This window comes from Parasteatoda tepidariorum, chromosome 1, assembly GCF_982258835.1.
Source record: "Parasteatoda tepidariorum strain Cologne lab strain chromosome 1, Ptep-v5.0, whole genome shotgun sequence".
Classification (NCBI taxonomy): domain Eukaryota; kingdom Metazoa; phylum Arthropoda; class Arachnida; order Araneae; family Theridiidae; genus Parasteatoda; species Parasteatoda tepidariorum.
In genome coordinates, this window is record NC_141755.1 from 9,732,471 (window position 1) to 9,745,763 (window position 13,293).

Below are 13,293 nucleotides of genomic sequence, written 5' to 3' on the forward strand. Positions count from 1 at the left end.
ATTGCATAAGAACTGCGGACACAAATGCTACCCGGTGATGCTGGAGGAGGTTGAATATTATACATAATATACCATTCATATCATTTTATTATTATACCATATATTATATTATTACACCATAATATATCATTTTATTTAAACTGTATTTTCTTAAATGTTAAGCAATACTGCTCTAACTTTTACAGGTGATGTTCAAATATTTTTCCAAAAGCCTGAAGAAGCACATTACATCGACATTGCATGGAATGTCAAATCTTCTCAAGCACACGAGTGTATGCTTGCTTTGCCCTTTCATTTCGAAGTACTTTGCATGTATACTAAGTGCTCTATATATTTAAATTAACACTGTAATTTAATTTAATCACCTCTTTTATTCCAGTCTTGATTCTTTGAATTTTTTTTCCAATGCCCACCTGGAGAATGACCTTTTGGCATACAGGCATCTTAAGGGCAGATTTGTTGGTCACTCTTTGAGGGGCACCATATTAGGTGAGCCAACGGTACTCCCACAGTAAGGACATATAGAACAAAGTATGAAAGAACATCCACATCTAGCCCGGAAGTTCGAACCCAGAACCTTTCTAGGCTAGCTCCCTGACCCCTACACTGACTGGACGGCTGATTCTTTGTATAAACTCTACGAGTAGTTTATGGGTCATTTTTGGCATTTTAATAGAATTGTCTAATAAAATGAGATTTAATGTTTAAAATTCCAGATGCTGTAATACTTTTTTCAATTTCATCCCTTAAATGCTCAAAAGGGATTAGATCTGGATATTCTGGGTGTCAGCTCCACGAAAACAAATATCAAATCAATCTTTAGCAATCCAGAAATATGTCAAGACCCATTACCTTGTAGAAAATACCCATAGGATAGAAGATCATCAGCAAGACAGGATTTGCTCGTTCAGCAATGGTCTTTAGGTATATTGCCTTATTCAGATTGCTATACATCAAAACAAAAGTCCAGAGCAAAATAGGAAATAATTTTCATGGCTTTATTATTCTACCCTAGCTGTTCATTGGTAATAGTTATATATATATATATATATATATATATATATATATATATATATATATATATATAATATATATATATATATATATATATATATATATATATATGGGTCATTCTCACAAGAACAGTCATTTTCATGTCCCCAGTATATTTTATGTTTGTTTTACAGCTTACGAAAAAAAAAATTCAGGGAAAGTGTCCTTCAGAATGCAAGCTAACAAAAGAATAAAAATAAAACTATCAATTTTTATTTTTTATCTATTTTAGGTAATTAAAATATACCAATATGTCATTCCCTCACTTGTCCCCACTGCTGATTTAAAAAAAGAAAAAAATTGTTTCTGAAATAATATTTTTTTTTTTTTACAAATTCGTGTTTTTTATTTCAGAATACTGAACTATAGAATTCAGAAAATCAATTTTAAACAAGGGCGCCGGCAGAATAATATGAAAGGGGGTGCAACCCTCTAACAAACAACCCCCCCCCCCAATTCTTTTTAAATACTTTTTTATTACATTTTGTTTTGCTATTACATATACTTTCATCTCTTAATTTTTTTCAAGATACATTTCTTCATTGTTAACAAGATATTTAAAAAAAAGTACAAATTTCTTGTACTTGCAAATGTTGCCACGAAAAACTGCATTGATGGTGCTGGCATTGAAACACAAATAACTACGAACAGTAGTTTCGTATACTAACGTGTTTGTGCACGCTTAACATTGGTAATTATTGTGTTGATGAAGTTTTACAGTTGTGAGAAGTCAGTTTGTATTATACACCTTTCTTTAAAAAAATAATTAATAGAAAATATAATATTATTTATATTTTATGAAATGAAATTTAAAAATATAGCTTAGATATCTGCCAAGTTTGTGCATAAGAAAATAATAAAAGATGACTCAGAATTCATTGAAAAAGTTATTAACAGATCAGCAAACAAGACGATTACAATTTTTGTTTGATTAAACAAATTTTTAATTGTTATGTGTCAATAATTACTTAATTATTTGTTTTTGAATAAAAGTATTATTAATAAAAAAAATTTATAACAAAATTGTTTTTCTGTATCTCTAATTGCTTAAAAAAAGCCAGGGGGGTGCAAGTGCACCTCCTTGCACCTCCCTGCCGGCGCCCTTGATTTTAAATTTAATTTCTGATAAAAATATTAACACAGCACTATTTTAAACTTTGTCCCCAGTGTTTCGCGTCATTCCCTCACAACAATGTTCTTATCACCTGCAATCTTCTTAGAATAAAAATATTTTAATAAAAACTTCTGAAGTTAACAACTGGCATCATAGAACAAAATTGCAGTATGTTTCCATCTTCAACTTAAAGAAGCTCTGCTGGGGAATAAATTTGAATGAATCAAACCAGGTAAAATTTTTTACATTTGTCATTCCCTCATGTCATTTTTTAGAGTAAAATAAAATACAACTTCATCGAGGAAGTGGATAATTATACGTTGCTTTCTTGCATGATTATAATTGTATGTGATTGACTTCAGAAATTAATTAGGCCTAGCTGTTATTTTTAAATTTTATTGAATTCGTCATTCCCTCACTAGTGTATAAAGTGAGGGAATGACGCTGAAGTGAGGGAATGATTCAAGATGAGTATATTATCAATTTTTTTTTTGTTCAATCATGCCAGCCAATTTTATTTCCCAAACCTGTAAAAACTATTAAATATATAAGACTAAATTATAATAAATATTAGATATACTTAGTATGTTATCATTTTCAAACTTTAGGTAGATGTAACTTAGATAAAAACATGTATTAAAATAAAATATCATTCCCTCTCTGTTAGTGTCATTCCCTCACTTTTTAAATAGTGAAAATAATTAATTTACTTATTAATTAATTTGAAAAATAAATTAAAAAATTAATAAATTAGTTAATTTATTTATTAAATTAATTAATTAATTAATTATTATAAATTAATTAATTATAAATTAATTATTTAAAAAATTAATTAATTTAAATATTAAGTATAATTTATAGGATATATACTTTCTTTATAATGCCATTACATATTTCTATTAATATGAGTTTCAGAGCTTTTTATTCACTTTACTTTTTTGGGATTTTATGAACAGAAAAATGACAGTTTTCGTGAGAATGACCCATATACATATATGTCCTAAATTTTCTAACATATAATGGCATCTAAAATCTTATTTTAAGAATTCGTTACTTGTGCCATTAATTTTTTCATTTATCAGTTATTTTTCCGAATTAGTAAAACATTAACCGTCATGCATGGAGCAGTTTTTTTAAGATTAAAAGATACAAAAACAGGTCACACTGATTCAAAATTATGCACAAGGTATATAATCAAGTAGCTTGCCAACATGTTTATTAATATTGCTTGGGGCATCAATTTGAGAGACTGGGATAGAATCCCTTATAGCGTTAATATCTATTAGAATATTTAAGGTATAGACAGTCGAATTGATAAATTTTAAAATTGTTAGATATTATAAGTAAATACGGTTATAAGGTCGAAACCTTTTTATTAATATTGTTGCATTTTGAAATTTCTCACAAGATATGGATTATCATTTTACAATAAGTTTAATATTTCATGGCAACTATCAACATAAAGTACATTGGTATAATTATTATCATATTCGTTATTATTAGTTATTATATTAGTTTATCATTTATTATATTAGTTTATTAGTTATTATATTAGTTTATTATTTATTATATTAGCTTATTAGTATTTACATTAGTTCATTAGTTATTATATTAGTTTATTAGTTATTACATTAGTTTATTAATTATTATATTAGTTTAATAGTTATTATTTAGTTTATATAATTGTCAGTGCTTAGCTATTTATCTATTAGGTAACTTAGGTAATAGGTACAGGCATTTTTATTCATTTCATTTTTTGCTAATTTAATTGTTACATAAATATACTAGGTGAGTTAGTTAAATAGATTTATTAGTTACATTCAATAAACTAGTTAGAGCTAATTTTAACAAATTATAATTTAACACAAAACCACGCACACCTTTGTAAAAATTTTAACGTCCGATATTTTAATGCAATGAGATAAATGTATTCTTATCACAATGAAAAATATATATCAGCGAAATGCGAAAGAAAAGGTAAGAAAAAATAATTTTATATTGTAAATAAGAAAAAACTATCTCATAACACAAGCAAAAAATGCTAGCAATATACATTTTAACATTAAAACTAACAAAACAACATATATATTTTATATTATATCCAGGATGTCATAGACAAAACTGCAATTCCCTATTTAAAAGATAATCGTACAAATATTTTGAGTACAATTATATTACAAAGATAAAAATCATTTTGTCTCTTTAAAAATAGTTTAAAAGTTATAGCATGTTCTAAGCTATAAATCCCTTGTCAGATACCAAGTAAATTCTATTTTTCAGAAAAGCGAGACTGAATTGTTGAACGTAAAATGTTGCCTGTAACGCAAATATATTTTTTATTCAAGTGGTCTAGGAAAAAAATATCACTAAATTTGTCTACAAAATTTAAACTTATAAAATGTAAACTTGTAAATATTAAATTATATAATATAACTTATAAAATATAAACCTAAAACATTTTTACCCCCAGAATTTTAGACAATGCTTCAAACTTCAAAAAATAATATTCAAAGTGAAAAAAGAATTCTATACCATTAAGAACATATTTTGCAATTGTTTCTTAAACTTAAATTAAAAAAAAATTAAATTTATTTTATTACTTTTCCTGGATAATTCAAAGTATTTACTTATCAAATTACAATTTCAATTAATAGAAAACTAAGAACGTTAATCCATTCCATGAAATAGAATATTCCTTAGCTCGTCATGTACACAAAATTTCAACAAAAGGGTCATGTACACAAAAATTTCGACGAAAAAATTTCATAACTTTGAAATTATTATTTTTTTAAATAATGCTATTAGTGATGTTCTAAAAAGGTGCAGCATAATTATTAACAAAATGTTGAAGTCTGATCAAGTTTAAATTTATTTCACAGTATAATTTTTTAATTAAATTTTTAATTGTGCTTTGTGACAGGAATTTACATACATTATTGCAAATGTTTTACTATAAATTCTTAAAAAGAATTAATGAAAATTTTTGAGGAAACCCTTAATTTATTTTTATGCGAACTTCCAATTTTTTTTAAATGTGAAAATCCAGGTGATGAGCAAGTAACAATTGTGGTATCTTCTTTGTAAATTTAAGTTTTTGATTTCAAATAATATCTTAACTTTTTAAATTATATTTCTTTAGCTTCTACTTTTGTCATTCTTTTTATATTAAGACCTTTTCTAAGTAACAGAAATGACTATATCATTCGAATTCCGTACATAAACTAAAGCTGCAAAGAAATATTCCTAAAGTTATCACTTTTATTCTGGGGCCTATAAAAAGCGATGCATTTTTCAATGCACTTGAGACAGAAGAGCAACAGTTCCCGAGGAAACGTATGCAGCGCTTCATTGTGGCAATAAGTTTAACTATTATTTGGAATATGAGTTTATCGTATTAATTGAGTTGGATCTTATTTTTAATTGAATTTTTGAGCATTATTTATAGCTTATTATTTTAAGTGGATGAATTTCTGAAAGGTTTTTAAAGGATTCCGATTGTTTAAAAGCAAAAATACTACATTCTTAAAATCCAAGTATATTACGACTTTATTTAAATATTTTAACTTTTCTCTATTTAATTTTTTTGTAACTTATTTTTAAGTTGAATATGATGATATAATGATAATTTATGTGTTTGACTGGTACCATAATTTTTTTTGAACTGACCGAAGAATAAATACGAATAAATGTTCATACTTATAGTTACACAGAGAAACGAAGCAGCTTTCAATTAAAATTGTTTGTTGATTATTCTTTGTTGTTGATTAATCTGTCCCTTTATGCTTAGTGTTTAACTGGAACTAAAAATTCAATAAAAATTAAACGGAACTTTATCATAAAAGATAACTAATAGTTTTGTGCATACAGTAAATGGCAATAATGCTGATTTTCACAGTAACAATGAAAACGGAAAAACGAAAAAAAATCATGATACAATAATTAAGGAATAATATTTTAAAAAAAAGTTATAAAAAGTTCGAAATATACTGTTTATAAATCATCAATTTAATGGCTTTACGCAAATATTTACTTAAAAATGGACTGTCCAAACAACTTGGAAAGATAACTAACTATATAGTATTAAGCATAAACGTCACATTCTTCTTCTTGAGAGAAACTTTTCCACGGACGAGCTTCGGTCAATAACAAACTTTCTCAAATAAATGGCTTCAGACTTGTTTACACTAAATTCAGTACCGAACTCACAAAATTACATTGCAAAAATATCAATAATCAAACACTTTGCCAAATGGAACATTTATAACTTTTATTGACAGCGAAGCTGTTACCATAGTAATACGATGAAAGAACGAATATTAATTTTCTATAACTTTAGTCACTTACACATCAGATAAAATATGCCAAAGATTGTCATAAACTGAATATTTAACATTGAAATAACTATAACAGATTCTCAGTAATGAAAACCATTGTCTCAGTGATTTGCTTCACGTAGCTTGGCGTAGGCGTGGCTCAAAGTGATGGAAGACTACACCACTTCATTCTATTTGTGAAGGATGACTTTGGTTTGTACTGTTGATGGCGAGATTGGTTTGGCGAAAACCCTAATTTGCCATAATATCAACGTCAGATCGGGGTGTAATAGAAGGACAGCTCTCGCGTTTCAAGAGATTACATGTCGCAAGGAGGCGTTACGCAACGGTGTTCACGGCATTTCAAACATGGCACTTGATTCGTTATTTTGTGATAGTTTGGTTTATTGCCATATGCATAATTAATGTAAAATAAGCATTACGTTTCTTGTTAGAACAAAGGACTAACAATATATATATATATATATATATATATATATATATATATATATATATATATATATATATATATATATATATATATATATATATATATATATATATATATATATATATATATATATATATATATATATATACATATATATATATATATTGTTAGTTGTACATTAAGTATTTATTTAGATTTATTTTTGATCTTTTCCAAAATGGCTGAAGAAATTTTAAACATAAACTATGTAATGCTGCAAAGTGTCATACCAATTAATGGTGATAGTATGCTTACATATATATACGCAAAGTGAGAGAGAGAGGGATAGAGTTGGGTGAGGAAGACAGCACGTAATGGAGTATTGGCTTATTAGGCTAAGTCTTCTATTTTATCTTAGATATGAAAATAATGTTAATCCTTTTTCTGCCAACTTTGCTGAATGTCCTGAATTCATACTTACGGAGATTTGCTGGATTTAATGGTAACAGGACATATTTCAGATTGTTACTAAACAACAATACATAAAGGACTTCAACAATATCGCGAACATCTCTTAAAAATCGTTAAAATTAAAATCAGAGTAATTCTGTACGGACAAAGTTTCGTATAATCGCTAGAAGGTGAAAAAGTTTGACTCATATATAATTTAAAACTAATTTAGTTGGTATGATTGGAAGAGGGGTTAAAGGATTAAAACATTTAAATACAGTTGTACTGTGCATTCGGTTTGGTTACCATTAAAGTTTATGTGTTGTACAAGATAAATTTGAAAGTTGATCAAGCTGTTATAGGGACCACCGTTATAGGGTTACCTTTACAGGTTCCAATGAATGCTCAAGCTCTGCAAAAAGTAAAGTGGTATTTGGAATATTTACGGACAATATAAAAAAATAAGTCTTAAATTTCATATTTAGGGTGTACCAAGATCATCACCCATGACAAATAATTTTAAAAACCTTGTCGATCTTGAATTGAAGAATATGTAAAGAAGGTCTCAAATTAATCATTAAGTGAAAAAAAATCTATTTTTTACAAATACCACTACTGAAAAAGGTAGGATTGAAAACGACGAATACTGAAAAAGGTAGGAAGGTACTTTACAAATACTGAGAAAGGTAGGATTGAAAACGACGAAACCAGTTTGATAGCCTAATGAATCTTAAACTCACAGATGTTCCTAATAATCAATTTTAAACTCCTTTCAGTTTTCAACAGCTCTCAAGCTAAGTTCTTCTTTTTAAATTTACATTTTTTAATAGTGTTTCATAAATTTTTTAAATCATTTCTAATCACCGTTGAACATTATTTTGGATTTCCCAAAGTGGGATATTTTTCTTGTGCGAATTTTATCAAAAAATATATTAAAGACGGTGATAGTGATTAAAAAATTAAAAGGAAAAAAATATTGACAAAGCCACAGCCATACAAGTAGGTATGTATGTTGCTACAGTGTTCCTGACCCACATTAGAATGTTTGTATATTTCCTGACCAGTGAATGAGAAAAAATTCTGCGCAAATTACAATTCGGAAAATTTTTTGACATTTTATTGATGAATTCAACATTTCCAGATTTTGAAATTAAGTTTATAAAAATACACTAACGCATTATTTAATTTCTGAAAACGATTTGCTTATAAGTTATAATTATTATTAAAAGTTTCATTCATCATTTCTTTTATTTAATTTTTTATGAACCAATGAAGATTTTCATTTAGATTAATAAAAATTTTATGCTCGTAAGATAATATATACGTTTTTCAATATTTACAGTAATTAATTTTTTTAATTTAATATATTAAAAGCAAATATTTTAAGGGTTGTTTGACGTACACATATGTGTGGCCAAACAAAAATATAAAAATTTCTTTGATTTAAAATGATATAGAGACGTTTAAGTGAAAATCTAATGCAGATAAAAAAATATTCGGCTTCCGCAATAGTAGTTTCATGGAGGATATTAATGCATAAAATTATTAAAAAAATTGATAAAAAATGAATTAAAGATAGGCATATTTAAAAGAAAATCATAAGTCTCAGTAATGCAAGTTTTATGCAAATCAGTGTAATAACTATAATGAATTTGTCTTACATATTTTAAAAATGCTATAATGCTCCTTATAAAAACTATTATTTATATTACTCTATTTCCTTAACAAAAGGTAATATTTCCGAACATCAAAAAAACTTTTTAATAATTTTCAATTTAAAAAATTATTATTTTCTGCAAATGTTTCTCTTGCTAGTATAATGATGATAGAAGACTTGCTAAGCTGGCAGTTAAAGATAGTTAATTGTTAATCGGGTAAAAGAAAAAAATTAATATAACGTAAGCCATATACTTTAACTACATTTACAATATTCTTGATCATCTTAAAAATATTATGTCACAATAATTTATAAATTTTTTAAATAAATTTAAATTTATATATTCTAAAAACTTTTCTAATTCCCAAGTTTACGAAAGTTTTATTAAGTTAAGAGAATGTAATATTAACAATATTTTTTCTCATATTCATGAAATATACTATGATGCTCATATGCAACTCTAACTGCTATTTATTTCGCTCCATATACTAAGCAAAAGATAATACTTTCATAGATCAAAACAAATATTTATTAATTTACAATTTAAAAAATACTAATGTGCATTAAGTTTTTCTCCTGTCGGAATAAAATAAAGATAGATTAAATGTTAAGTTGCTTGTTAATGATAATTAATTGTTAACCAGAAAGCTGAAATAAAAACTCGAAATAGGGAAATCCATATAGTTTAACTTCATGTACAATATTCCTGTTTATTTTCAAATCTTGCATCATACCATTTTGTTATTAATTTTTATAAAAATTGAAATTAGTGTTTTCAAAAAGCACTACTGATTCCTAAGTTTACGCTATAGTTAATAAGTTACAAGAAGATTTCCTTTTCAAAATGTGTTTTATCATATTCATGAAATATTTCATACCAGAAAAAAAAGTATATTCCTTAGCATGACTCTAGATAATAAGTTCTCAAAATATTCTGCAATTTAATATGTAGGAAATATTTTAAATATTATAAACTATTAAAAATGATGCAGAGAAAATAAAGATATAACTAACACATTTTCAGAGCCAGCTCTGCATTTAAACTTAGAGTAAGTAACCAATTGACACAAATAACATATTACATACGATAAATGAAATTAAAATAACACAGAGTATAGATAATTTGTAATATTTTCAAAACAATAAATTCATATTGAATAATATATTGACATTTAAAAATTTATGAGCATTTCATTTGAGTTTTACGTATTTTGAATTTAATTTACGAAACTTTAAAAAACATAAATATGAATTAGAACAGATACTAAAACACATTATATTCCAGCTGCGGGCAAACGATATTATTGTATAAGTAGCGCCACCTAATGATTAAAAGATGAGGAATAGAGATAAAATATTCTAATTGCATATAATAAGCTGAATTTTTAAGAGGCACTGAATGTCTTAAAAAATATTTTTATTTCTAAATTTGCAAAGTAAGGGTAATAAAAATCATTACTTTTGGAAAAAGTATAAAATTTCGAAAATTAAAATGTTCCAATAAATTTTTTTTTAATAATATTTAATGAGATTATTTCTCCAAGGTTCTCCCCAATTAAATTACTGAGAAAATAATCCTATTAATACATACAATTTCTTTTCTTTTAAAGTGTGGATTTCACTATTAAAATTGCAAAAAATATAGTTTTTACAAATAAGGAAATAAAATTACTTATGTAGCAGAAATGTTTTTTTAGTAAAACAATAACCACAGCTTCATCTAAAAATTGTCACTTTTTATCTATATGAAATAAATAATAACAATAACAATTTTTATACATTAGTTGTTATTATAAGATATTTATATCGTTAGAAAATGTCTAATTTGTTTGAAATATATTCCTCCGTTTTATAGTGTTTAATGATTAAATCGGAAAAAAAAAATTAATTTCAAATATTAAAATTTATTGTTCTGGAAGATTTTTAAACTCTTACTTCATAAGCAATTCAATTATTTATGTAGTCATTAAAATTTTCAATGTAGAATTCAAAGCTTTTAACTTTTTTTAACGCTATTAATGTTAGCACATTTTTAAGTATTCAATTTTTTAATGCTACAAAGGAAGTGTCTATATTGCATGGATAATAAAATTTCACGTGTATTTCATTTGCACGGATTATTATAATGTGAAACTGACGTCACATAGGAATTTAAATGCTAGCTGACTCGCTATCCTCTATATTTATTGAAAGGTGAATTTATTACAATTAAATTATGCGGTGTTTTCCCCAGAGTGAATAAACTATCTTTAAAATGTGTATCCTGAATCTCTGCATCAATTTGCTGTGTTTTAATTCATTGTTTATGTTACAATTTAATTATATATACAAATTAATTCGAATGCATAAGCCATAGCGTAATGTTGCCATTTTATTTGAGTATAAAAATCAAATGCGTTAGAAAAAAGAAAAAAAAAAAAAACACGTGTTCTGTAAAACTATATTTATAATTTTATTTCGAACTTACTTAATTTCTTCCTTTTTTTTCTCTTTTCCTATAATTTCTGAATTTCCCACCACGCAACTAGTCAACGATTAGTTTGAAGTCATTAAAAGTTCGCTAAAGCTATAAAGTAAATCACTTCTTATTGAGTCATTCAGACGAAACCGCCAATGCTTCACTGTAACCGTCACTCCTAACTGAGCACTAAATCCTTGTCACACACAAGCGATCGCCGTTCATTCATGCGATGCAAATGAAGGTGACGTGAAAATCGATTAATCGTTTTCTATCGATGCCCGATCACATATATCTCTAACTGTGTATCGTCATCTGTTAAACTTTCGATAGTAATAGTTTTATATGTTCTGTTATGATACTAAAGCATGGAAAGTTTGTTTTGAAATTGTAAGTCACATTTAAGTGCTCTAACCTAGCAGACGACATACACAACGGTATTTGGCAGACGATTGAAACAAACTGAGTAGTTGCAGACGATCTTTCTCCTCAGTGTGTGAGGAGTCGGGTTGAGTTGCGCTTTGCGCGGAAGCAGGACGCGACGATTTCGATGTGCTAAGGGAGGGGACGGATATTTAGAGGAGCTTTCAAGAAAAAGAATAAAAAGAAGAATCCGGACCGAAAGAAAAAGAATTCTTTTCGTGTATCATTTCTAATCGAAATGCTCCTTCTTCTAAGTCCGTTCTGTTTAATAAGCGTGTCAATTCTTAATTGGGCTCGAGAGGAGCATTTTTAAGACTCGTTTCTCATTTAATTAGTTTCAAAAACTTTTTTTTCTTTATTCTTTTTTCTTTTTTTTTTAAAAAAAAGATTTTTCTTTGCAAAATGCTTGCAAGGATTAAAGCAGAGTTTTCTCATTTTTTTTATAATACTCTTAGTACCCTTTTAGTGTTACAGTTCTACAGATCAAGACTTCTTTAGTTTTTTCTGTTCCCCATCCTTTTTTTTTTTTACGTATGAAATAGAGAATATTGTTTATAGAACTTCATATTTCTAGATCTAGTACATTATTGAAATAGTATGTTTTAGATATTCGTGATGATTATATTGTAGAGAATGTGTATAAATTCCACACATCTCCTTAGAAAAAAAAAGTGATTAAGACTATAAATCTTGCTGATTGCATTTCAGTTCACTCTAGAAAGAACTGCACTAACAAATTTAATACTAACTTTCAATATTATTAGCTTTAAATTTCTACTTGAGTACTACGCAAATAAATTGAATTGATGATCCGAAAACTAGTAATCTCCACTTTTCTTTTTAAAAATTGAGATTCTTGCATTTTTAAATTCAACTTACGTAGATACTTAGATAGAATATAAAAAATCCGTGCCCTCCTACCTGGTATAGTCCATTTTATGCAGTGAAATCTCTATTTAGTTTGAGTACATGTCCTATCCTCACGATGACCTGTTCTCGGAATAAACTTGTAAACACATTACAGCTGGTGGCGGCCGTAGTTGCTTATGAAATTGTTCGCACAATCCAACTATTAATTATTTAGTTGAGGTTTATTATTTAATTGATGCCTTTCCCCACACAATGATTCAGATGGTAAATCTTTAGATGGTATATGCAAGAAAATAAAGAGGGATAAAATTAACTGTGAACTGTAAATGAGATGACCACAAATATGACTTGATTTCAAAAACTGGTAGCCGGAGCATTGTAAGAAAAATGTGTTACCCAAATGTTCCTTTGAAAAAGCAAGAAAGAAGAAATATCAGCTTCAGAAGTTGGTGGTTAGCGTAAATTAATATTTACTCTGCACGAAAAAAGCACCCTAAAAGTGGCACCATAATCAGTTACGGAAGC

At 27.0% G+C, this 13,293-nt stretch overlaps 1 protein-coding gene across 2 annotated transcripts in view; it reads right to left on the minus strand.

The window, feature by feature from the left end:
* Positions 1-12,000, minus strand: part of LOC107436783 (teneurin-m) — a 579,494-nt gene extending 567,494 nt beyond the window's left edge. For both annotated transcript variants that reach the window (XM_043049130.3, XM_087159056.1), the window contains exon 1: positions 11,485-12,000. The gene's annotated coding sequence lies outside the window, so the exon portion shown is untranslated. The remainder of the gene's footprint in view (positions 1-11,484) is intronic.
* Between the last annotated feature and the right edge of the window lie 1,293 nt (positions 12,001-13,293).